At 37.3% G+C, this 26,035-nt stretch overlaps 1 non-coding gene and 1 pseudogene across 1 annotated transcript; both read left to right on the forward strand.

The window, feature by feature from the left end:
• The first annotated feature begins 2,317 nt into the window (after nucleotides 1-2,317).
• On the forward strand, nucleotides 2,318-2,450 carry LOC141371255 (U4 spliceosomal RNA; annotated as a pseudogene).
• Nucleotides 2,451-2,712: 262 nt separating this feature from the next.
• Nucleotides 2,713-2,819, forward strand: LOC112834343 (U6 spliceosomal RNA). Its single transcript, XR_003210863.1, has one exon. It is a non-coding gene; the product is annotated as a U6 spliceosomal RNA (small nuclear RNA).
• The last annotated feature ends 23,216 nt before the right edge of the window (nucleotides 2,820-26,035 follow it).

Here is a 26,035-nt window from a genome sequence, read left to right on the forward strand (position 1 = left end):
TACTAATGTCTGCACTCTAATTCATTACTCATAGATCATTTTAGTCTCTTTTTGTTCCTTCTAACTACAAGAGTGAGAAATCCAATTCTTATCACCAACCATCCATTAACTTACTTGTTAAATTCCAGATATGTGTATAATAGTTTCAAAATTGTTAACTCATAACCCTGTGAAAATGAGCTTCATTAACTAGACTATATGAACAATCCCTTGTGCCCATAGACTTACAAAATGCACTAATTTCCAAAATTTCTAATGTTAGCACAGTATTTCCATACTGTCTTCATGTGAGATTGTTTCTGATATTTGTAATACATTTATTTTCTCATATCTTTACTCCATCCATTGTATGAATACACCATCACTTATTTACCCATTTACTCATTGAAGGATATCTTGGTTGCTTTTAGTTTTGGTTGATTATGAGCAAAACTTCAATAAACATTTGTATGTCTGCTATTCTGTTGATACAAGGTTTCAAACCAGTTGGTAACTACTTAGAAATGTGATTGCTGAAATATGTGGTAAGACTATTTTTAACATTGTAGGAAACTGTCAAACTGCCTTCCACAGTAGTTGTAGCATTGTGCATTCCCATCAGCAATGAATGAGAGTTCCTATTGCTTCACATCCTCTCCAGAAATGGCATTGTCAGGTTTTTGGTTTTGGTTTTGGTTCTTTGCCATTTTAATATGTATGTAGTGTTTTATCAGTGTTATTTTAATTATAATTTCTTAATAACAAATGTTGTTGAGTATCTTTTCATTTGGAAGCTAAAAACAGAAGTAGCCTAGATTCTAACAAATTATTGTGGTTCATCCCAGATTGAGTTTATAAAGGGTTCCATTAATAACACTTTAAACCTGATTGGATCAGAAAATTTTGTTGTTTCAAATTTTTATTTAAATTTGAGTTAGTTAACAGATAGTGTGATATTGGTTTCAGGAGTAGGATTTAGTGATTCATCACTTATATACAACAGCCAGTACTTATCACAACAAGTGTCCTCCTTAATACACATTATCCTTTTAGTCCATCCCCCACTGACCTCCCTTTCATCAACCCTCAGTTTGTTCTGAATGGTTAAGAGTCTCTTATGGTTTGCCGCCCTCTCTCCCCCTTTCCCCTATGTTCATAAATTCCAAATATGAGTGAAATCATATGGTTTTGGTCTTTCTCTGACTGACCAATTTCATTTAGCATAGTATACTCTAGTCCATCCATTTCATTGCAAATGGCAAGATTTCATTCTTTTTGATAGCTGAGTAATATTCCATTGTATATATATACCACATCTCCTTTATCCATTCATCAGTTCGTGGACATTTCAGTTCTTTCCATAGTTAGGCTATTATTGATAATGCTGCTATAAACATCAGTGTGCATGTGTCCCTTCAAATCACCATTTTTTTAATCCTTTGGGTAAATACCTAGTAGTGCAATTGCTGGGTCATAGGGTAGTTCTATTTTTAACTTTTTTTAGGAACCTCTATGTTTTTTTCCAAAGAGGCTGCACCAATTTGCATTCCCAGCAACAGTGTAAGAGGGTTTCCCTTTCTCCACATCTTTGCCAACTCTATTCTTTCTGTGTCATTAATTGTAGCCATTCTGACAGGTATGAGGTGATATTTCATTGTAGTTCCATTTGTATTTCCCTGATGATGAGTGATGTTGAGCATTTTCATATGTCTGTTAACCATCTGTATGTCTTCTTTGGAAAAATGTCTATTCATGTCTTCTGCCCATTTCTTAACTGGATTATTTGTTTTGGGGGATCATAAAATATTTTATTGTCACATAAATGATAAAGCCATCTAAACTCATAGGGAAGCCATCATGTGTTCTGTAAAATCTTCCTTACTATCTAATTAGAATTCACGGTGTTGCTGAATATTATGAATTTGGGAGCACACTCTCATTCTTTCCTGTTGTTTGCATTAAGTCAAGAATATCTAATACTTTACCTCTAAGGATCATGAGAGTTCTAAGTATTAGGGTAAGGTATCTAAGAAAATGCACAAATGCACTCACAGATTGTATTAATTGTAGGAGTGTTTTTTTCTATTTTTTCCTGGTAACCCTGGTATCATAACACTATGAAGTTGAGTAGGAAGTTTATCAAAGATGGTCACAGAGGTTAGAAAGGCCAAAAATAGAAATGTTAATGAAATGAATGAAATTACAATGTAAGATGAATCTTAATTTTCAAGACTTTTAAATCCTATTGTCAAATTATTCAACTTTTTTAGTAATAAAAATGTATTTTTTTGAATTATAGATTGGTAGAGGACATTTTTGCCAACCCATTTTGAACTACAGCTATGCACAGTGGTAGTATCATAGCCAATGAGGTTTATCTGAGGTTCAATTATTGCTAATTGAACTACATTACAGAAAACCATATTATATTAAATGGTACTATTTTAAGTGAATTGAAGTGTTTGTTAATTGTTATTTGGGTGACTCTGGAAAACTAAAAATTAATGAGCTTAATAATAACTTGATTATGTATCCTTGTTATAAAGAATTACAAGTTTTCTTTTTAAGAAATGTTTAAAAACCATGAACAAAATGAAAAGGCAACCATATAATTGGAGAAAATATTGGCAAACCATATATATAATAAGTGGTTAACAACCAAAATATGTAAATAACTCATACAACTCAAGAGAAAAAAAGCAAAAATGACCTAATTAGAAAATAGGCGGAGGTGTGCTCACTTCAGCAGTACCTATATTAAAGTTGAAATGATACAGAGAAGATTAGCATGGCCCTTGTGCAAGGATGACATGCAAATACATGAAGCATTCCATATTTTAAAAAGAAAAAAATTGGGCAGAGAACCTTAATAGACATTTTTCCAAGAAGATATATAAATGACCAACAGGTACATGCAAAGGTGCTCAACATCGCTAATCATCAAGGAAGTGCAATTCAAAACCACAATGAGATATAACCTACTGCCTGTTAGAATGGCTTATAATATAAAAAAGACAAGACCATAATAAATATTGCCAAAACTGTTGAGAAAAGGGAATCCTTGTGCACTGTTGATGGGAATGTAAATTTGTGCAGGTATTATGGAAAATATTACAGAGATTCCTCAAAAATTTTAAAATAAGACTACCATATGATTCAACAATTTAATTTTTGAATATTTATATGAGGGAAACAAAATCACTATCTTGAAAAGATATTGTCACCCCCATGTTTATTGCAGCATTATTTACAATAGCCAAGACATGGAAACAACTTGAGTGTCCAACAGTGGATGAATGGATAAAGAAAATGTGATATATAAAAGATTATAGATAATATGTCAATTGATATAATTTTATATAATGTATATAAATATATATAGTTAATATAGTATATAATGTATAAATACATAATATATGTACACATGTTTATACAAGTATTTGTATATATAATGTATACAATTTATATATTATATATGTAACATATATAATGTATATAATTTATATAATGAAATATCATTCAGCCATAAAAATGAAGGAAACCCTGCCATTTGCAACAACACAGGTGTGCTTTGAGGGCATTATACTATGTGAAATAAGTCAGGCAGAGAAAGACAAATACTGTGTGATCTAACTTATATGTAGAACCTAGGAAAATTAATTCATAGGTACAGAGTGCAAATTGGTGGTTGCCAGAGGAAGAGGGTAGGAAGTAAGTGAAATGGGTGAAGGGAATTAAAAGTTACAAACTTCCAGTTGTAAAATAAACAAGTCATGGGGAGGTAATGTTCAGTGGCAAGAGATATGGAAGGAAGGCATCCAGAGTAGATAAGCCAGTACCAGCCAAGACATGTGGGGTTCAGGGAGAGAGAAGAGGTCACATTGGGAGGGTAGATTGTAGAGTTGTCAATAGGGCTGAAGACATAAGGAACTCACATTCTTACCTAAGGGAGCTAGACTTTTTCAAAAGGCCAGATAGAAAAGGTGGTGGTTTTCTTCTAGCCAGTCAGCTCCTTTTTAAGTGTGAGAAATACCTGAACAAAAGCAATGAGAATAACCATACAGTCCTTTCCTCACTTATAACACATAATTTTTGAAAGGGAAAAATTGATCCCACATATGTGATACAATGGACCAGGAGTACAAATTCTAGCTATGATTACTTAAAGAAAAGAAAAGGAGAAGCAATGTTTGCTACTATCTTTGTAGTCATGTTTTAATATAAATACGTGGACAAGGATTATAATATAATACACAAAAGTAAAAATAGATATATCTTTTGTTATGATTTATTTCCCTATAATTTTACCTAACGATATCATATCTAAAAGATGGTCAATTTTTACTGACATATAGGAATTAAGAATAAGAAAAAACAACACTAAAAGAGACATTACAATAACTTGAAATGTTTTTTACAGCTGCCAATATCATACCATTTCTTCACAAAATTCCTTTTATTTATGTGCTAGGCAATAACCTCAGGAACAATTAGGGAAGCATGTTTCTTTGAGCTGGATAATTAAATGCCAAGAAAACTCACCACTCAATATGTAATTCACTCAAAATCTTGTTGTTTGAAGGAGTCAATGTTCATACATAGGATGGATTGAATTCCTAACAATATCTGGCATGAGCAGTGGACTTGGCCCTCACTATAATAGCATTACATTCATGGTTGGAATGACAGTTAAATGGATGGATGGATTTGTCTCTAACAGGCAGATTCATGACTACAGCATAATGAATGAGAGTGTTATAACCTCTGGTCACATACACCCGGCCTGTTGCTCCTTACAAGCTACATCAGGGGATATAGAGTAAATTCCTGTTGTCAGATCTAATGGTGAAAGATTCTGGCTTCTAACTTACTGGGAGAACAAAGTAGAATTTCCATTCCAATAATTTGGATCAAAACCCTTCTGATCACCCTGGTCAATTTGTTGTGTCACTTAATTAAACCCAAAACATTGCAAATTGTGTAAGCGAACAAAAGAAAGACTGTTTCTTCAACCTTGAAAAACAGTCCTTAAGACAAATATCTTATTAAATTAGTTAAGTTCTAGGACATGTATTATGGGAGATTTTCTCTAGGACTTTTTCATGGGTTAAATATGGATTAAAGTAAATGGCAAACAGAGTCACAATTAAGAGTTAAAAGAGAAATTGAAATGCAAGAGCAAATTCATACAAAATTATAAAAAGCAGAATTCTCACCAAAGATTCTCTCTCTCTCTCTTTCTCTCTCTCTGTTATATACACATACACATACACACATCCAATATCTGGGAAAGGAATTAGCAAAATAGCTGTATCATTTTAATTTCCCCCTAAACTTGAAAAGTTAGATATATAAGTTTTCTGAGTTGAAGGTCTTTGTGTATTGACAGGAAATACTACTGATTGATTTTTTTAGTTTGAAAATGTGGGTCTTTTTCCAGTACATCCCTTTCCTTTACTCCAACAAATACAATCTTTAGCAAAGCCTAGAATGAATGAAAAGAGAACTACAATGATGTGGCATTTGTTGATGGCTAGTCATCAAACTTACGTGTATCCAAAATTAATACTTATTCACAATAATGAAATGCCCTTGTCACTCACACACTCTTATGATTTCGGCCACCCTATGTTTACAAACTTCCATAGGGAGAATTATAACAGAGCTCATATCTGCAAATATTTGCAGGTGTCTGCTGTTAATCTGCACTGAGTGAATAGTTCTACACCGACCTGAACTTTTCATTCTCTGTTTTGAAAACATGATGATCTGCCTGAAGAGACTACTTGTTGCCTGATAAAATGTATTTATTAAGGAAATGTGCATAAACTCTATGGGGAGGTAGATAGCACACTTTTAAGGAGACTAACAGATTAGGATACATGGCTCTGCAGCAGAACACAGTGTGCACTCTGTATTTTAATGCAATGAAACCATATTTTGGGCATTTTTTAGATTAATATGCAAGAGCTTCACTGTTGGAATCATTCAGGAAACATTACACAAATCGTTGGCAGTTGAAAAATGAACATGAAAATTTTAGCATCCTGCAAGTTGCTCTATAACACATGCTATGGAAAAAAGCTACAGTTAAACACAAAAGAGGGAAGGGGGTGGCTTCTATTGGTTCTGTTCCAATAAGTTAAAATTACTCAACGTAGATTCAGTAAAGTGTATATAAAAAGTAATGGTTACATAGGTGTAGAAACAGCAAAATTATATCTGTATTTTTGCTTCAATTAGTAAACCTGGAGCATCTTTATTTTATTTTATTTTATTTTTTTAATTTTTTTATTGTTATGTTAATCACCATACATTACATCATTACTTTTTGATGTAGTGTTCCATGATTCATTGTTTGTGCAGAACACCCAGTGCTCCACGCAGAACGTGCCCTCTTTAATACCCATCACCAGGCTAACCCACCCCCCCAGCCCCCTCCCCTAAACCTAGAGCATCTTAAAACATTTTAAGGCATTTAATACCTGATTACATTTGGGGGAGATTTTACAACTAATGGCATAAAAGGAATTACACACATTGTTTATTAATATCTTTTGCAAAGATTTATTCACTAGGAATCAATTTTCATTTTTATTTTTTTTAATTTTTAAAATTTTATTATCTTATTTTAGTCACCATACAATACATCATTAGTTTTTGATGTGGTGATCCACGATCCATTGTGTTCATATAACACCCAGTGCTCCATGCAGTACGTGCTCTCCTTAATACCCATCACCAGGCTAACTCATACCCCCTCCCCCCTCATCCCCCAAAACCCTGTTTGTTTCTCAGAGTCCATAGTCTCTCATGGTTCATCTCTCCCTCTGATTTGCCCCCTTCATTTTTCCCTTCCTTCTCCTAATGTTCTCCATACTATTCCTTATGTTCCACAAATAAGTGAAACCATACGATAATTGACTTTCTCTGCTTGACTTATTTCACTTAGCATAATCTCCTCCAGTCCCATCCACGTTGATGTAAAAGTTGTGTATGCATCCTTTCTGATGGCTGAGTACTATTCCATTGTATATATGGACCACATCTTCTTTATCCATTCATCTGTTGAAGGGCATCTCGGCTCTTTCCACAGTTTGGCTATTGCAGACATTGCTGCTATGAACATTGGGGTGGATATGGCCCTTCTTTTCACTACATCTGTGTCTTTGGGGTAAATATCCAGGAGTGCAATTGCTGGGCCCTAGGGTAGCTCTATTTTTAATTTTTTGAGGAACCTCCACACTGTTTTCCAAAGTGGCTGTACCAACTTGCATTCCCACCAACAGTGTAAGAGGGCTCCCCTTTCTCCACAATCTCTCCAACATTTGTTGTTTCTTTCCCTGTCCATTTTTGCCATTCTAACTGGTGTAAGGTGGTATCTCAATGTGGTTTTGATTTGAATTTCCCTGATGGCTAATGATGAACATTTTTTCATGTGTCTGTTGGCCATTTGTATGTCTTCTTCAGAGAAGTGTCTTTTCATGTCTTCTGCCCATTTTTTGACTTGATTATTTGTTTTTTGGGTGCTGAGTTTGAGAAGTTCTTTATAGAGCTTGGATACCAGCCCTTTATCTGTAGTGTCATTTGCAAATATCTTCTCCCATTCTGTGGGTTGCCTCTTTGTTTTGTTGACTGTTTCCTTTGCTGTGCAGAAGGTTTTATCTTGATGAAGTCCCAAAAGTTCATTTTTGCTTTTGTTTCACTAGCTTTTGGAGATGTTTCTTGAAAGAAGTTGCTGTGGCCGATGTCAAAGAGGTTACTGCCTATGTTCTCCTCTAGGATTTTGATGAATTCCTGTCTCACATTGAGGTCTTTCATCCATTTTGAGTTTATCTCTGTGTATGGTGTTAAAGAATTGTCCAGTTTCATTCTTCTGCATGTGGCTGTCCAATTTTCCCAGCACCATTTATTGAAAGGACTGTCTTTTTTCCATTGCATGCTTTTCCTGCTTTGTCAAAGATTATTTGACCATAGAGTTGAGGGTCCATATCTGGGTTCTCTATTCTGTTCCATTGGTCTACATGTCTGTTTTTGTGCCAGTACCATGCTGTCTTGATGATCACAGCTTTGTAATAGAGCTTGAAATCGGGCAACGTGATGCCCCCAGCTTTGTTTTTCTTTTTCAACATTCCCTTGGTGATTCAGGATCTTTTTTGACTCCACTCAAGTTTTAAGGATTTTGTTTGTTCCAGCACTTTGAAAAATGTCATTGGAATTTTGATCGGGATGGCATTGAAGGTATAGATTGCTCTGGGTAGCATAGACATTTAAACAATGTTTATTCTTCTGATCCATGAGCATGGAATGTTTTTCCATCTTTTTGTGTCTTCTTCAACTTCTTTCATGAGTGTTCTGTAGTTCCTAGAGTATAGATCCTTTACCCCTTTGGTTAGGTTTATTCTGAGGTATATTATGGTTTTTGGTGTTATTGTAAATGGAATGATTTCTCTAATTTCTCTTTCTACAGTTGCATTGTTAGTGTATAAGAAAGCAACTGATTTCTGTGCATTGATTTTGTATCCTGCCACATTACTGAATTGCTGTATGAGTTCTAGTAATTTGGGGGTGGAGTCTTTTGGGTTTTCCACATAAAGTATCATGTCATCTGCCAAAAGAGAGAGTTTGACTTCTTCTTTGCCAATTTGAATACCTTGATTGCTGTAGCTAAGACTTTTAGTACTATGTTGAACAATAGTGGTGAGAGTGAGCAATCTTGACGTGCTCCTGATCTTAAGGGAAAGGCTCTCAGCTTTTCCCAATTGAAGATGATATTTTCTGTGGGTTTTTCATAGATGGAATTTTATGAACTCGAGGAATGTTCCCTCTATCCCTATACTCTGAAGAGTTTTAATCAGGAAAGGATGTTGTATTTTGTCTTCCAGGTCACTAATTCGTTCTTCTGCCTCACTTATCCTAGCTGTTAGATTATCTAGATTAGGTCGGATCTCATTGATAGCATTCTTAGGTTCTGCCAATTCTGCCTTCATTTCTGCCCTTAGAGAATTTATGTTGCCATTAATTGATTTCTCCATTCTAGCTATTGTCTTCACAGTTGCTACCCTGAATTCCATCTCTGACATCTTGGTTATATCTGCACCCATTTGTAAATCTGTAGCATAAGTCATAATCTCTGAGTCTTTCCTATTTTGGGGGTTCCTCCTCCTAGTCATTCTGTTAATGGGTGGTTGAGGGAATGTATAGAGTCCAAATTATTGAGTAGAACCCAAACAAGGTGTACCTGTTTTCTAGGGAACTTAGGGTTGTTGGCCTCTTTTTCTCCCAGCCCGTCTTCTGGGGGAGGGGCCTGCTGCACTCTTAGGCAACCCTGTTTGGGCAGAGTTGCCCTGCCCCCCTGTGGCAGGGGATGGGCTCAGTGGGAACCAGTTTTTTGGGGCTATTGTTCTCTGGTGGCTTTCTGCATCTCTTCTGAGAGTCAGAGCAGAAGAGACCATTTCCAACCCTCTGCCTCAGAGCAGAGAGATCGCAGTCTGTTCTTCAGTGAGCTCTCCAGGCCACACTATCTCCGTTTCTGTCTGTGCTGCTATAAACTGCACATCCTGGGTTGTGTGCCCCTCCCAAGCACTCCCAGTCCTGCCTCCAGGTCGGGGCTTGTCTCTGCCCTTTGTGCTTCTAGAACCACCAGCCGCTCCCAGTTTGCACGCCTGACCTTGCTGCTCTGGTTTCTGTGGGGGGGCTTCCCTAAAGTCCTTTCCCTGCTACTACTGGTCTGCGAGTCTGTGCCCCGTCCCCATTGCGGGAGACTATTGCTCACCAGCGGTGCAATATCCCCACAGCCAGGCTCCTTCTTGCTGCCTTTTATCCTCTGATATCTGCCCCAGAATCATGGCTCCCTGCTTTGTACCTCGAAACCAACTACCTGGAATATTCTCTTTGTAGAGATCCAGATCTTCTTACATCTGAGGCTGATTTCATGGGTGCTCAGAGTGATCTGGTAGATATCCAGCTCAATTCCAGGGACCAGTTGGAATAGGGTCCCCTACTCCTCCACCATCTATTCCCCCCCAGGAATGAATTTTTAAATATAATCTTAGTGATGAAACAACATCAGCACTTCAAATATGTTCCAAGGTTTTCAGAGATGTGTATTCAATTGCAAATACCATGACATCAGTCTAAGTATTCTGTATAAAAGGGAAAGAACTGCTTCGCAGATATGCAAAATTTTAAGATGAAGAGATAAAGATGATAGAAGTCAGAAACCTTGACAAATTGTTGTTTTTAAATGTAACTATGGGGGGAGGAGCAAGATGGCGGAGTAGTAGGAGACCTGGATTTCGTCTGGTCCCAGGAATTCAGCTAGATAGGTATCAAACCATTCTGAACACCTACAAAATCAACAGGAGATTGAAGAAAAGTATAGCAGCAACTCTCTGAACAGAAAAGCAACCACTTTCTGGAAGGTAGGACGTGCAAAGAAAATCCGAGGCGCTATTCAGGAAGATAGATGGCGGGGGAGGGGGCCTCCGTCAGCCGCTACTGGCAAGTGCTAGAGCCGCAGAGCACAAAGTCAGATCTCTTAGAAGTCTGCTCCGCTGAGTGGCTAAGCAGGAGGTGGAACCCTCGCTGGGACATTGTGGTCTCAGGACCCGCGGGGTCACAGAAAGTCCAGGGGTGCCTGAGTGCAGCAGAGTTCCCAGGTATTGGAGTGGGGAAGCCAGCTGCAAAGATGGAGCTGGGGAGTTGGCTCTCAGCTTGGGGTTGCCATAAACCATGATGCACAGCACAGTCAGGCCAGTGCTCTTCCAGCAAGGACCCAACAAGTGGCAGATCATTTCTTCCCTGGGAGGAGTGGCTCGGGAGTGCACTGCAGGGACCTGCTGGGTTTGGAGACTCCAAACAGGGTCATGTGCCAGAGATAGAAATGCATGGTCACAGGCTGGGTGAGCATGGAGTGTGGCCGGAGACCAGGGAGACAGGAATGATTGACTGCTTTTCTCTGGGGGTGTACTGAGGAGTGGGACCGCGAGTTCTTGACTCCTCTGGGGCGGAGATTGGGAGGTTGCCATTTTCACTCTCATCCTCCAAAGCTGTACGGAAAGCTTGCAGGGAACAGAACCTCCCGAGAGCAAACCCGGGCAGATTATTTAAGCTGGATCTGGCAAGGGTGGGGCAATTCCGCCTCTGGCAAAGACATTTGAGAACCACAGCAATAGACCCCTCCACCAAATGTCAGCAAGAACAGCCAGCCAAGACAAAGTTTACTGATCAATGAGAATGGCAGCATGCCAGCACTAGGAGAATACTGCACATAGAATTCATGGCTTTTTTCCCCATGATTCTTTAGTCTTTCGATGTTAATTTTTACTTTTTTAACTTTCTTTTTATTTTTTTTATTTTTCTTTTTCCATTTTTCAACCAACATCTTATCAATCCCTTTTTTAAAAAAACTTTGTTATTTTTCATTTTTAGAGTCATATCCTATCCTTTCATAGTAGTTAACCTTATTTTTGGTACATATATATAAGTTGTTCTCTCTTTAAAATTTTGGGATACAGTTTCTTCTAACAGACCAAAATATACCCTAAATCTCTAGTGTACAGCTTTGTTATACTCTCCTGTCTGATCACATTCTCTCCCTCTTTTTTTACTTTTTAAATCCTCTTTTCTTTTCTCAACCAACTTCTTATCTATCAATACCTTTTAAAAATATTTTATAATTTTCATCTTTACAGTCATATTCCATCCTTTCATCATACTAACCCTTATTTTTGTACATATATAAGTTTTTCTTTCTTTAAACTTTTGGGAGGCACTTTGTTCTAACAGACCAAAATACACCCAAAATCTGTTGTGTGGCACTGATCTATGCACCATCCTGATCATATTTGATCACATTCTGTTTTCTGTTTGTTTGTTTGTTTTTATCTTTTTCTTTTTTCTTTTTTTCTTTCTTTCCCATTCTTTTCCCCCAGTTTCAGGTCTCTTCGGATTTGTTTAGTGTATATTTTTCTGGGTTCCGTTGTTACCCTGTTGGCATTTTATTCTCTCATTCATCTATTCTCCTCCAGACAAAATGACAAGATGGAAAAAAATCACCTCAACAAAAAGAACAAGAGGAAGTACCAACTGCCAGGGACCTAATCAATATGGACATTACTAAGATGTCAGAACTAGAGTTCAGAATGATGATTTTAAAGATACTAGCTGGGCTTGAAAAATCCATGGAAGTTATTAGAGAAAGCCTTTCTGGAGAAATAAAAGAACTAAAATCTAACCAAGTCGAAATCAAAAAGGTTATTAATGAGGTGCAATCAAAAATGGGGGCTCTAACTGCTAGGATAAATGAGGCAGAAGAGAGAATTAGCAAACATGAAACCAGCCTACAAGATATATTGAAAGGGGTCTTCTAAGCAAAGAGAGAGCCTAAAAGTAACATAGACCAGAAAGGAACACAGACAATATACAGTAACAGTCGCCTCACAGGCAATACAATTACACTAAATTCCTATCTTTCAATAGTTACCTTGAGTGTAAATAAGCTAAAGGCCCCAATCAAAAGACAAAGGCTATCAGATTGGATAAAAAATAAGACATTGATATGCTGTCTGCAAGAGACTCATTTTAGACCCAAAGACACCCCCAGATTGAAAGTGAGGGGGTGGAAAACCATTTACCATGCTAATGCACAACAAAAGAAAGCTGGGGTGGCAATGCTTATATCAGACAAATTAGATTTTCTTTTTTTTTTAAAGATTTTATTTATTTATTTATTTGAGAGAGCGAGAATGAGAGAGAGAGAGAGAGCACATGAGAGGGGGAAGGGTCAGAGGGAGAAGCAGACTCCCCGCTGAGCAGGGACCCCCCATGCGGGACTCGATCCCAGGACTCCAGGATCATGACCTGAGCCGAAGACAGTCATTTAACCGACTGAGCCACCCAGGCGCCTGACAAATTAGATTTTCAACCAAAGACTATAATAGATGAGGAAGGACACTATATCCTACTTAAAGGGTCTATCAAACAAGAAGATCTAACAATTGTAAATATCTATGTCCCTAACGTGGGAGCAGCCAATTATATAAGCCAATTAATAACAAAAGCAAAGAAACACATTGACAACAATACAATAATAGTGGGGGACTTTAACACCCCCTGACTGAAATGGACAGATCATCTAAGCAAAAGATCAACAAGGAAATAAAGACTTTAAATGACACACTGGACCAAATGGACTTCACAGACATATTCACAACATTCCATCCCAAAGCAACAGAATACACATTCTTCTCTAGTGCCCATGGAACATTCTCCAGAATAGATCACATCCTAGGTCACAAATCAGGTCTCCACCGGTACCAAAAGATTGGGATCATTCCCTGCATATTTTCAGACCACAATGCTTTGAAGCTAGAACTCAATCACAAGAGGAAAGTCGGAAAGAACTCAAATACATGGAAGCTAAAGAGCATCCTACTAAAGAAGGAATGGGTAAACCAGGGAATTAAAGAAGAATTAAAAAAATTCATGGAAACCAATGAAAATGAAAACATAATTGTTCAAAATCTTTGGGATGCAGCAAAGGCAATCCTGAGAAGAAAGTATATAGCAATACAAGAACCTAGAAAGGTCTCAAATACACAACCTAACCCTACACCTAAAGGAGCTAGAGAAAAAACAGCAAATAAAGCCTAAACCCAGCAGGAGAAGAGAAATAATAAAGATCAGAGCAGAAATCAATGAAATAGAAATCAAAAGAACAGTAGAACAGATCAATGAAACTAGGAGCTGGTTCTTTGAAAGAATTAACAAGATTGATAAACCCCTGGCCAGACTTATCAAAAATAAAGAGAAATGACCCAAATCAACAAAATCATGAATGAAAGAGGAGAGATCACAACCAACACCAAAGAAATACAAACAATTATAAGAACATATTATGAACAACTCTATGCCAGCAAATTAGATAACCTGGAGGAAATGGATGCATTCCTAGAGATGTATCAACTACCAAAACTGAACTAGGAAGAAATAGGAAACCTGAACAGACCTATAAGCACTAAGGAAATTGAAGCAGTCATTAAAAATTTTCCAACAAACAAAAGCCCAGGGCCAGATGACTTCCCAGGGGAATTCTACCACACATTTCAAGAAGAATTAATACCTATTCTTCTGAAATTGTTCCAAAAAATAGAAATAGAAGGAAATCTTCCAAACTCGTTTTATGAGGCCACCATTACCTTGATCCCCAAACCAGACAAAGACTCCATCAAAAAGGAAAATTACAGACCAATCTCCCTGATGAACATGGATGCAAAAATTCCCACCAAAATACTAGCCAATAGGATCCAACAGTACATTAAAAGGATTATTCACCATGACCAAGTGGGATTTATCCCTGGGCTTCAAGGTTGTTTCAACATCCACAAATCAATCAATGTGTTACAATACATTAACAAAAGAAAGACAGAATCATATGATCCTCTCAATAGATGCAGAAAAAGCATTTGACAAAGTACAGCATCCTTTCTTCATCAAAACTCCTCAGAGTATAGGGATAGAGAGTACATACCTCAATATCATAAAAGCCATCTATGAAAAACCTACAGCGAATATCATTCTCAATAGGGAAAAACTGAGAGCTTACCCCCTAAGGTCAGAAACGCGACAGGGATGTCCAGTATCACCACTGCTATTCAAAATGGTATTAGAAGTCATAGCCACAACAATCAGACAACAAAAAGAAATAAAAGGCATCCAAATCACCAAAGAAGAAATTAAACTCTCACTCTTTGCAGATGATATGATACTTTATGTGGAAAACCCAAAAGACTCCACCTCAAAACCGCTAGATCGCATACAGGAATTCAGTAAATTGGCAGGATATAAAATCGATGCACAGAAATCAGTGGCATTCCTATACACCAACAAGACAGAAGAAGGAGAAATTAAGGAGTTGATCCTTTTTTCAGTGCACATAAAACCATAAGATACCTAGGAATAAATCTAACCAAAGAGGCAAAGGATCTGTACTCAGAAAACTATAAAATACTCACGAAAGAAGTTAAGGAAGACACAAAGAAATGGAAAGCCTTTTCATGCTCATGGATTGGAAGAACAAATATTGTGACGATGGCAATGCTACCTAGAGCAATCTACACATCCCCATCAAAATACCATCAACTTTTTTCAAAGAAATGGAAGAAAAAATCCTAAAATTTGTATGGAACCAGAAAAGACCCCGAATAGCCAGAGGAATGTTGAAAAAGAAAAGCAGAGCTGGCGGTATCACAATTCTGGACTTCCAGCTCTATTACAAAGCTGTCATCAACAAGACAGTATGGTACTGGCACAGAAACAGACACATAGATCAATGGAACAGAATAGAGAGCGCAGAAATGGACTCTCAACTCTATGGTCAACTAATCTTTGACAAAGCAAGAAAGAATGTCCAATGGAAAAAAAGACAGTCTCTTCAACAAATGGTGTTGGGAAAACTGGACAGCCACATGCAGAAGAACGACACTGGACCATTTCCTTGCAGCACACATAGAAATAGACTCAAAATGGTTCAAAGACCTCAATGGGAGACAGGAGTCCATCCACATCCTAAAAGAGAACACAGGCAGCAACCTCTTCGACCTCAGCCGCAGCAACTTCTTCCTAGAAACATCGCCAAAGGCAGGGAAACAAGGGCAAAAATGAACTATTGGGACTTCATCAAGATAAAAAGCTTTTGCACAGCAAAAGAAACAGTCAACAAAACTAAAAGACAACCGACAGAATGGGAGAAGATATTTGCAAATGATATATCAGATGAAGGGCTAGTATCCAAAATCTATAAAGCACTTAACAAACCCAACACCCAAAGAATAAATAATCCAATCAAGAAATGGGCAGAACACATGAACAGATATTTTTCCAAAGAAGACATCCAAATAGCCAACAGACACATGAAAATGTGCTCAACATCACTCTTCATCAGGGAAATCCAAACCAAAACCTCAATGAGATAACACCTATCACCAGTCAGAATGACTAAAATTAACAAGTCAGGAAACGACAGATATTGGTGGGGATGCGGAGAAAGGGGAATCCTCCTACACTGTTGGTGGGAATGCAAGCTGGTGCAGCCACTCTGGAGAACAGTATGGAGGTTCCTCAAACAGTTGAAAATAGAGCTACCATATGATCCAGCAATTGCACTACTGGGTATTTACCACAAAGATACAAATGTAGGGATCTGAAGGGCTACATGCACCCCAATGTTTATAGCAGCAATGTCCACAATAGCCAAACTATGGAAAGAGTCAAGATGTCCATTGACAGATGAATGGATAAAGAAGAAGTGGTATATATACACAATGGAATATTATGCAGCCATCAAAAGGAATGAGATCTTGACATCTGCAACGACGTGGATGGAACTGGAGGGTGTTATGCTGAGTGAAATAAGTCACTCAGAGAAATACATGTATCATATGACCTCACTGATATGAGGAATCTCAGGAAACAAACTGAGGGTTGCTGGAGTGGGGGTGGGGTTGGAGAATGGGGTGGGTGGGTGATAGACATTGGGGAGGGTATGTGCTATGGTGAACACTATGACTTGTGCAAGACTGTTGAATCACAGATCTGTACCTCTGAAACAAATAATATAATATATGTTAAGAAAAATAAAAAGGAAGATAGCAGGAGGGGAAGAATGAACGGGGGGACCCAGAGCGGGAGATGAACCATGAGAGACGATTGACTCTGAAAAACAAACGGATGGTTCTAGGGGGGGCGTGGGCAATGGGTTAGCCTGGTGATGGGTATTAAAGAGGACACGTTCTGCGTGGAGCACTGGGTGTTATGCAGAAACAATGAATTATGGAACACTACTTCAAAAACTAATGAGGTAATGCATGGTTATTAACATAACAAAAAATTTTAAAGAAAAAAACATTTTTAAGACTTCTAAGAATCCTGTGCATTCTGGACATTGTGCCTCATAGTTAAGCTGGCCCTATTTGTAGGTACCAGGGTAGTTAATTGAAAAAAAATTTTTTTTGCTCAATGGTTTTAATTTTCTTAGTGAGACAGATAATACCTACTGCAATGAATGAGATAAGTAATGAACAGAAGAGATTCATTTGAGTTGAAATTTAGAAATCCAAGAAAGAGCTTGATGAGATCCAAAGGAGATCTCTAAATTTAGAATCTTCAGTCTCCACAACCATGTGTTTGTCTGTTTGTTTTTCCAAGTAGCACTTAGTAGCCTAGGGTTTGGAGTGGAAAGGAGAAAGATTTATCCAGAGTTAGATTTTACAGGAAATACTATATATAAAAATTCAAGATATCAGATCAATGGGGAGAAAGTGAGTATATAATGTACTCTGGGATCTAGGTTAATAAGGAGAGAGCAATGGCAGAATAAGACTGACAGTTTAGGATAAAATGTAGTTGTCTGGGAGCTTTGTTTAACTTCTCTGCTTTGTGTTTTACAGAAGGTTTGGAGCACTTAAATGGTACATTTTTTAATTAAAAACTAAAGTAAATAAGCTATAAGAAGTTAACCATAGTGAGAATGAAAGTGTAAAATATCAATGATGGAGAAATTCCAGATTGCAATGAAGGCTAGAGTGTAGGTTATTACAATGGAGTGCTCGTGAAGATCATTCACATAGATGACTTCAATGGTTATAGATTGGGGAATGGGATAGAAATTGTCCTGAAAGGATTGGCCTGGAGAGGACATTCCTAACCCAGGGGCCAAAAGAATCAATGTATATTAATCAGTGCAAATCAAAACCACAATGAGATATCATCTTTCACCTGTCAGAATGACTGAAATAAAAAACACAAGAAATAACAAGTGTTGGAAAGAATGTGAAGAAAAAAGACTCCTGTGCACTGTTGGTGGGATGCAAATTGGTGCAGCTGGTGTGGAAAATAGTTATGGAAGTTCCTCAAAAAATTTAAAATAGAATTGCCATATGATCCAGTAATTCCATTACTGGGTATTTACCCAAAGGAAATGAAAACACTAATTTGAAAAGATACACATATCCCTATGTTTATTGCAGCATTATTTACAATAGCCAAAATATAGAAGCAACTCAAGTGTCCATCAATAAGTGAATGGATAAAGACGAAGTGAATATATATAGATATATCTATATATCTATATATATCTCAAAAAAATAGAATGAAATCTTACATTTGCACCTACATGGATAAACCTAGAAGGATATAATGTTAAATGACACAAGTTAGTCAGAGAAAGACAAATACCATGTGATTTCACTCATATGTGGGATTTAAGTAACAAAACAAATGAACAAAAAAGAAGAGACGAACAAAACAGACTCTTAAATAGAGAAGGAACTGGTGGTTGCCAGGGGGGAGGTGAGTGGGGATGAGTAAAATAGTTAAAAGGGATTAAATTTACACTTATCTTGATAAGTACTGAGTAATGTAGAGAATTGTCAAATCATTATATTGTATACCTGAAACTAATATAACACTTTATGTTAATTATACTTCAATTTACAAGGGGAAATAAAAGACCAAAATATGAAAAGTAGCAATAAAATCCTTAAAATAAGAAAAAAAGTGCATTAAAAGGAGGAAAAGCCAGAAAGTAGATAGGTAGCAAAAAAAAAAAAAAAAAGTTATAGTAGACAGAAAAACTATAAAGGGTTGTTTCATTTGCTCTTGTTTTATTTTTTCTTTGTATTTTGTCCAAAATTACTAGAAAATAACTCAGTAGTAACAAATATAAGGAAGAAAAGTGACAGCACCCATTTGCTCTTGTGTTATGTGGAAAGTAGGATAATAAGTAACTTACATTGGAGAGGGCTAAAGGAAAGAACATGATCCCTTGGAATAGCAAGTTTTTGCCAAGACAAGAAGAGAGAATGTGATGAAAAGTTAGAATATAAAGCAATTTTACTGCAATAGTCAAAGTATGAAGGTCAAATGGGTGGTCTGAAAGTAAACAAAGGAAGAATGAGTTTGGGAAAGAATAATAAAACAAAAGTTAGAGTAGCAATGTAGAGGAGGAAACTTTCCTGGAGTTTATAAGGATAAAAGCAATGAGAAATGTGGTTTTAACTCTTAACTGGAAAACTATGGCATGAAATACCATGCGTACAAATACGGATGTACTGGGTGATGTCAATTCATTAATTTTTGCCACCATAAGGGATTTATTTTTCTCAGCAAAGCCTAGGCTTTTTCATTTCTAGGTCAAAATATAAGAGGACCAAAACTCACTAGATTCCCAAGAAAGCACATATAAAGATATCAAAAGCACTCACCTGGATGTTTATTCAGGCATACCTTGAATGTATTGCAGGTTTCATTCCAGACTACTGCAGTAAAGTGAATATCACAATAAAGAAAGTCAAATGAATTTTTTGTTTTCTCAGTACATAAAAAGTTATGTTTACACTACAGTGTAATGTATTAAGTGTGAAATGGCATTATGTCTTAAAAAATGTATATGTCTTAATTAAGATATACTTTATTCCTAAAAAATACTATCCACTGAGCTTTCAGCAAATAGTTATCTATTTTCTGGGGGAAGATTTTACCCTGATGTTGGTGGATGCTGACTTATCAGGGTGCTGGTTGCTGAAGGTTGGGGTGGTGACAATAAAGTTTGCTCCATCAATGGACTCTTCCCCTCACAAACGGTTTTTCTGTACCCTGTGATTCTGTTTGGTAGCATTTTATCCACAGATCTTCCTTCAAAATTGGAATCAATCCTCTCAAACCCTGCCTGTGTTTTAATATAAGTTCATATAATATTATAAATCATTTTTTTGTCATTCAACAATCTACACTGCCTATTCACCAGGAGTAGTTTCCATTTCAAGAAATCACTTTCTTTGAAGATGGCTGAGTGGGACGCTTAGCTTGCCTGATCCCACAGATACAACTAGATAACACTGACATCAGCATAAACAACCCAGAAAATGACCCTAAGACTGGCAGAACAAATTCCACAACTAAAGGTAGAGAAGACACAATATCCAAGAAGGTAGAAAGGGTGAGGACATGGATTGGGAGAAAAAGGATCATGACTGGAAGCACAGAGAAGAGCAAGAAACAGTATATCACATAGTGGAGCCTGCACAAGGAAGACAGATACCCATAACATCTGGTTTAAAAGCAAGAGAGACCAAATTTCTTGAGTTCTTACAACCAGCAGGACTTAAAGCCTGGAATTTTAAAAATCAGCAGGCTTGGTTCTGGGAGAGCCTGGAGGGCTTTAGGAAACTGAGTCTTTCCCCTTACAGAGACAACATAACAAACAGCCTGCAGAGATACAGCATAGAAACAGCAGTTTGAAAAAAGCCTGGGGCATTCAGAATGGAGTGTTATTTACTCATCTCAGAGTGTCCCAGAGAGTCAGAGAACTCAGGGAGACACAACCCCCCTAGAAAAAAGGAGCTGGCAGGCACCATTTACCTCCTCCACCCACAGCATAAACACACAACCACCTGCAGGAAACAGTACAGCACCAACACTCAATACCAAACTTGGATACAAAAAGCCCCATGGCCCCACACTTTGGTAGATCTGCCCTTTCCAGTCATGCCTGCCTCAGCTCCCCTCCCCCAGAAGACTGGTGCAAACCCTGTGAACACCATGTCTGCCCACCCCCACAACATGTTCGCAGGCCTCAGTTCCCATGGGGGTAGCAGCAAGTCTTATTTCATAAGCACACCAACACACACTTTATTAAAACACACCCTACCCTGGCCAGGTACAAAATACTGCCACACCAAACAAAGGGAGCCTCTGCAGAAAACTGGACTGAAGGAAAAACTGGCCCAGACACAACAGTAGAGCCTAATTCTAATTTCCAGCTCTTTTTTTTAAATTCTAATTTCCAGCTCTTTTCTTATTTTTACCATATCTGCAGTTACTTCCTTTACTCAAGGCTTGAACTCCTCAAAGTCATCCATGAGGGTTGTAATCAACTTCTTCCAAGCTCCTATTCCTGTTGATATTTTGACCTCTTCCATGAATCAAAAGTGTCCTTAATGGCATCTACAATGGTAAGTCCTTTCCAAAACATTTTCAGTTTATTTCACATAGATCCATCAGAGGTATCACTATGTACCCTTATAAAATATACTTCTTAAATAATTGGACTTGAAAGTCAAAATTACCCCTCGATCTGTAAACTGTATGATGAATGTTGTGTTAGTAGGCATAGAAACAGCATTAATCCCACTGTGTACCCCATCAGAGCTCTTGGGTGACCAGGTGCATTGTTAGAGAGCAGTAATCCTCTGAAAGAATTTTTTTTTCCTGAGCAATAGCTCTCAACAATGGGTTTAAAATATTTAGCAAACCATGTTGTCAACAAATGTGCTGTCTTTAAGGCATTATTGCTCCATCTATAGGGCACAGGCAGAGTAGATTTAATATAATTCTTAAGGGTCCTGGGATTTTCAGAATAGTAAATGAACATTGGCTTCACCTTAAAGTCCCAGCTATATTAGCCCCTGATAAAAATGTCAGCCTGTCCTTTGAAGCTTTGAAGCCAGGAATTGACTTCTGAGCTATGAGAGTCTTAGATGGCATCTTCTTCCAATATAAGGTTGTTTCATCTACATTGAAATCTGTAATTTAGTGTAGCCACCTTCATTAATTATCTTAGATAGATCTTCTGGATAACTTGCTGCAGTTTCTACAATGGCACTTGCTGCCTCACCTTGCACTCATGTTATGGATATGACTTCCTTCCTTAAACTTCACAAACCAACCTCTACTAGCTTAACTCTTCTGCAGCTTCCTCATGTCTCTCAGCTTTCCTATAATTGAAGAGAATTAGGGCCTTGATCTGGATTATTATGATGTATGGTTGTGGCTGGTCTGATCTATCCAGACCACTCAAACTTTCTCCATATCAGCAATAAAGTTGTTTCATTTTCTTGTTTATTGTGTGTTCACTGGAGTGGCACTTTTAATTTCATCCAAGAACTTTTCCTTCTTCACAACTTGCATAACTGATGCAAGAGGCCTAGCTTTTAGCCTATCTTGGCTTTAAACATGCCTTTCTCATAAGCTTAATCATTTCTAGCTTTTGATTTAAAGTAAAAGATGTGAAACTCTTCTATTCACTTGAACATTTAGAGGTCATTATAGGGTTTTTAATTGGTCTAATTTCAACTGTGTGTCTCAGGAAAGAGGAAGGCCTGAGGAAAAAGAGAGAGATAGGGGAATGGCCAGTGGGTGGTGCAGTCGAAATACACATAGCATTTATCAATTGTTTGCCAAATTATGTGTGTGCAGTTCATAGCACCCAAAACAATAGTAGCATCAAAGTCACTGATCACAGATCACCATAACAAATAATAAAAAAGTTTGAAATACTGGGAGAATTACCAAAATGTGACATACAGACACGAAATGAGAAGACACTGTTGGAAAATGGTGCTAATAGATCTACTTGATGTGGGGCTGCCCCAAAACTTCAATTTGTAAAAAACACAATGCTTATAAAGTGCCATAAAGTGAAGCAAAATAAAATGAGGTATGCATGTAGAGTTCTCAAAATGTTATTTTTGTACTTTTCTTTGGAAATTTTGTAGGTTATTATTTAATGAGTTAATCTGAGGACCTCAATATAATTTAATGCTCTTTCTATAAAAAAGGATTAGTAGTTAAGCTTTAAAAAGCAAATTTATTTATTTTTTTATTTCTTTAAATTTTTTATTGTTATGTTAATCACCATACATTACATCATTAGTTTTTGATTTAGTGTTCCATGATTCGTAGTTTGTGCATAACACCCAGTCCTCCACGCAAAACGTGCCCTCTTTAATACCTATCACCAGGCTAACCCATCCCCCCACCCCCCTCCCCTCTAGAATCCTCAGTTTGTTTTTCAGAGTCCATCACCTCTCATGGTTCGTCTCCCCCTCCGATTTACTCCCTTTCATTCTTCCCCTCTTGCTATCTTCTTCTTCTTTTTTTTTCTTAACATATATTGCATTATTTGTTTCAGAGGTACAGATCTGTGATTCAACAGTCTTGCACAAATCACAGCGCTCACCATAGCATATACCCTCCCCAATGTCCATCACCCAGCCACCCCATCCCTCCCACCCCCAACCACTCTGGCAACCCTCAGTTTGTTTCCTGAGATTAAGAATTCCTCATATCAGTGAGATCATATGATACATGTCTTTCTCTGATTGACTTATTTCACTCAGCATAACACCCTCCAGTTCCAACCACGTCTTTGCAAATGGCAAGATCTCATTCCTTTTGATGGCTGCATAATATTCCATTGTGTATATATACCACTTTTCTTTATCCATTTATCTGTTGATGGACATCTTGGCTCTTTCCATAGTTTGGCTATTGTAGACATTGCTGCTATAAACATCGGGGTGCAAATACCCCTTCGGATCCCTACATTTGTATCTTTGCGGTAAATACCCAGTAGTGCAATTGCTGGATTGTATGGTAGCTCTATTTTCAACTTTTTGAGGAACCTCCATACTGTTTTCCAGAGTGGTTGCACCAGCTTGCATTCCCACCAACAGTGTAGGAGGGTTCCCCTTTCTCCACATCTCTGCCAACATCTGTCGTTTCCTGACTTTTTAATTTTAGCCATTCTGAATGGTGGGAGGTGGTATCTCATTGAGGTTTTGATTTGCATTTCCTGATGCCAAGCGATGTTGAACACTTTTTCATGTGTCTGTTGGCCATTTGGATGTCTTCTTTGGAAAAATGTCTGTTCATGTCTTCTGCCCATTTCTTGATTGGATTATTTGTTCTTTAGGTGTTGAGTTTGATAAGTTCTTTATAGATTTTGGATACTAGCTCTTTATCTGATATGTCATTTGCAAATATTTTCTCCCATCCTGTCGGTTGTCTTTTGGTTTTGTGGACTGTTTCTTTTGCTGTGCAAAAGCTTTTTATCTTGATGAAATCCCAATAGTTCATTTTTGCCCTTGCTTCCCTTGCCTTTGGCGATGTTTCTAGGAAGAAGTTGCTGTGGCTGAGGTCGAAGAGGTTGCTACCTGTGTTCTCCTTTAGGATTTTGATGGACTTTTGTCTCACGTTTATGTCTTTCAACCATTTGGAGTCTATTTTTGTGTGTGGTGTAAGGAAATGGTCCAGTTTCATTCTGCATGTGGCTGTCCAATTTTCCCAACACCATTTGTTGAAGAGACTGTCTTTTTTCCACTGGACATTCTTTCCTGCTTTGTCGAAATGAGTTGACCATAGAGTTGAGAGTCCATTTCTGCACTCTCTATTCTTTCCATTGATCTATGTGTCTGTTTTTGTGCCAGTATCTTACTGTCTTGATGATGACAACTTTGTAATAGAGTTGGAAGTCCGGAATTGTGATGCCACCAGCTTTGCTTTTCTTTTTCAACATTCCCCTGGCTATTTGGGGTCTTTTCTGGTTCCATACAATTTTAGGATTATTTCTTCCATTTCTTTGAAAAAAGTGGATGGTATTTTGATGGGGATTGCATTGAATGTGTAGATGGCTCTAGGTAGCATTGACATCTTCACAATGTTTGTTCTTCCAATCCATGAGCATGGAAAGGTTTTCCATTTCTTTGTGTCTTCCTCAATTTCTTTCATGAGTATTTTATAGTTTTCTGAGTACAGATCCTTCACCTCTTTGGTTAAATTTATTCCTAGGTATCTTATGGTTTTGGGTGCCATTTTAAATGGGATCAACTCCTTAATTTCTCCTTCTTCTGTCTTGTTGTTGGTGTATAGAAATGCCACTGATTTCTGTGCATTGATTTTATATGCTGCCACTTTACTGAATTCCTGTATGAGTTCTAGCAGTTTTGGGGTGGAGTCTTTTGGGTTTTCCACATAAAGTATCATATCATCTGCAAAGAGTGAGAGTTTGACTTCCTCTTTGCCAATTTGGATGCCTTTGATTTCTTTTTTTGTCTGATTGCTGTGGCTAGGACTTCTAATGCTATGTTGAATAGCAGTAGTGATAGTAGACATCCCTGCCACGTTCCTGACCTTAGGGGAAAGCTCTCAGCTTTTCCCCATTGAGAATGATATTTGCTGTAGGTTTTTCATAGATGGCTTTTATGATATTGACGCATGTACCCTCTATGCCTATACTCTGAAGAGTTTTGATCAAGAAAGGATGCTGTACTTTGTCAAATGTAAAAAACAAATTTATTTATAAGCTAATTGTAGTGCCAAGATTTATGGTATTGGTTGAAAACAAACAAATAAAAAGGACTAAATTAAACCAGAGAAGTCAACACCAAGTACCTGTTACTGAGGATTACTTAGTGGATTATATTCTTGTTTTTTTTGGTGTCAGTAATTCCCTGTGGAATTAGCTTTCCTTGAATGATTTATGAATGATTTAATACATAATTTTAAGCATTCAGTAATTACTTTGCTTGCCCTAAGGTGCTTTAGCAATCATCCTGGTTTATATGGATAGTTTGACATTCCAAATTTATCATCTTTGGTTTTCTCCAAAATAATTTCTAATTTATCAGTAATTATGTAATCTTGCACTGCACATAAATCATTTACTTTTACTTACATAAATGTAATATAATAAGATTACATGTCCATCCACCCACTGTGTAGTTTTATGGTAACAGAAAATCCCCTGAAGTCAAATGTTTCCTCTCCAGTTTATAACAGTTCTTGAAATTCCATCATTGTATACATAATGCTTAAAGTTCATTGCTATCTAAACCTAACTTAAAACTAGCTTATATGGTAATCAATTATTTTTATAAATAGCAGAGAATCATACCCTTCAAGGCAAACACAGTGATCACAACAGTAAATTCTCCTAGAGCAGATTTCAAGCATTGCTTTTTTGATATAATTACCTGAGGTGCTTCAGTGGTATTGCAAATGTTGGACTTAAAAACTTTTTGTAATTTTTTATAGAAAAATTGTTTTTATAAAATTCGCTCTCTGACCTTACTTGATTTTATAAGATCTATGTATGTTTGTCTGGGAAACAGAACAAATAAAGTGTAAATTCTTTTTTTTTTAAATCTGTTCAATGATTTGCTCAACACCATATCCTCACCCTTCTTCCTTCTCTCCTAATATTTAAGATTCCATA

The sequence above is a fragment of the Callorhinus ursinus genome, unplaced genomic scaffold (genome assembly GCF_003265705.2).
Source record: "Callorhinus ursinus isolate GAN/ISIS: 27379988/994484 unplaced genomic scaffold, GSC_fseal_2.0 scaffold62, whole genome shotgun sequence".
Classification (NCBI taxonomy): Eukaryota; Metazoa; Chordata; class Mammalia; order Carnivora; family Otariidae; genus Callorhinus; species Callorhinus ursinus.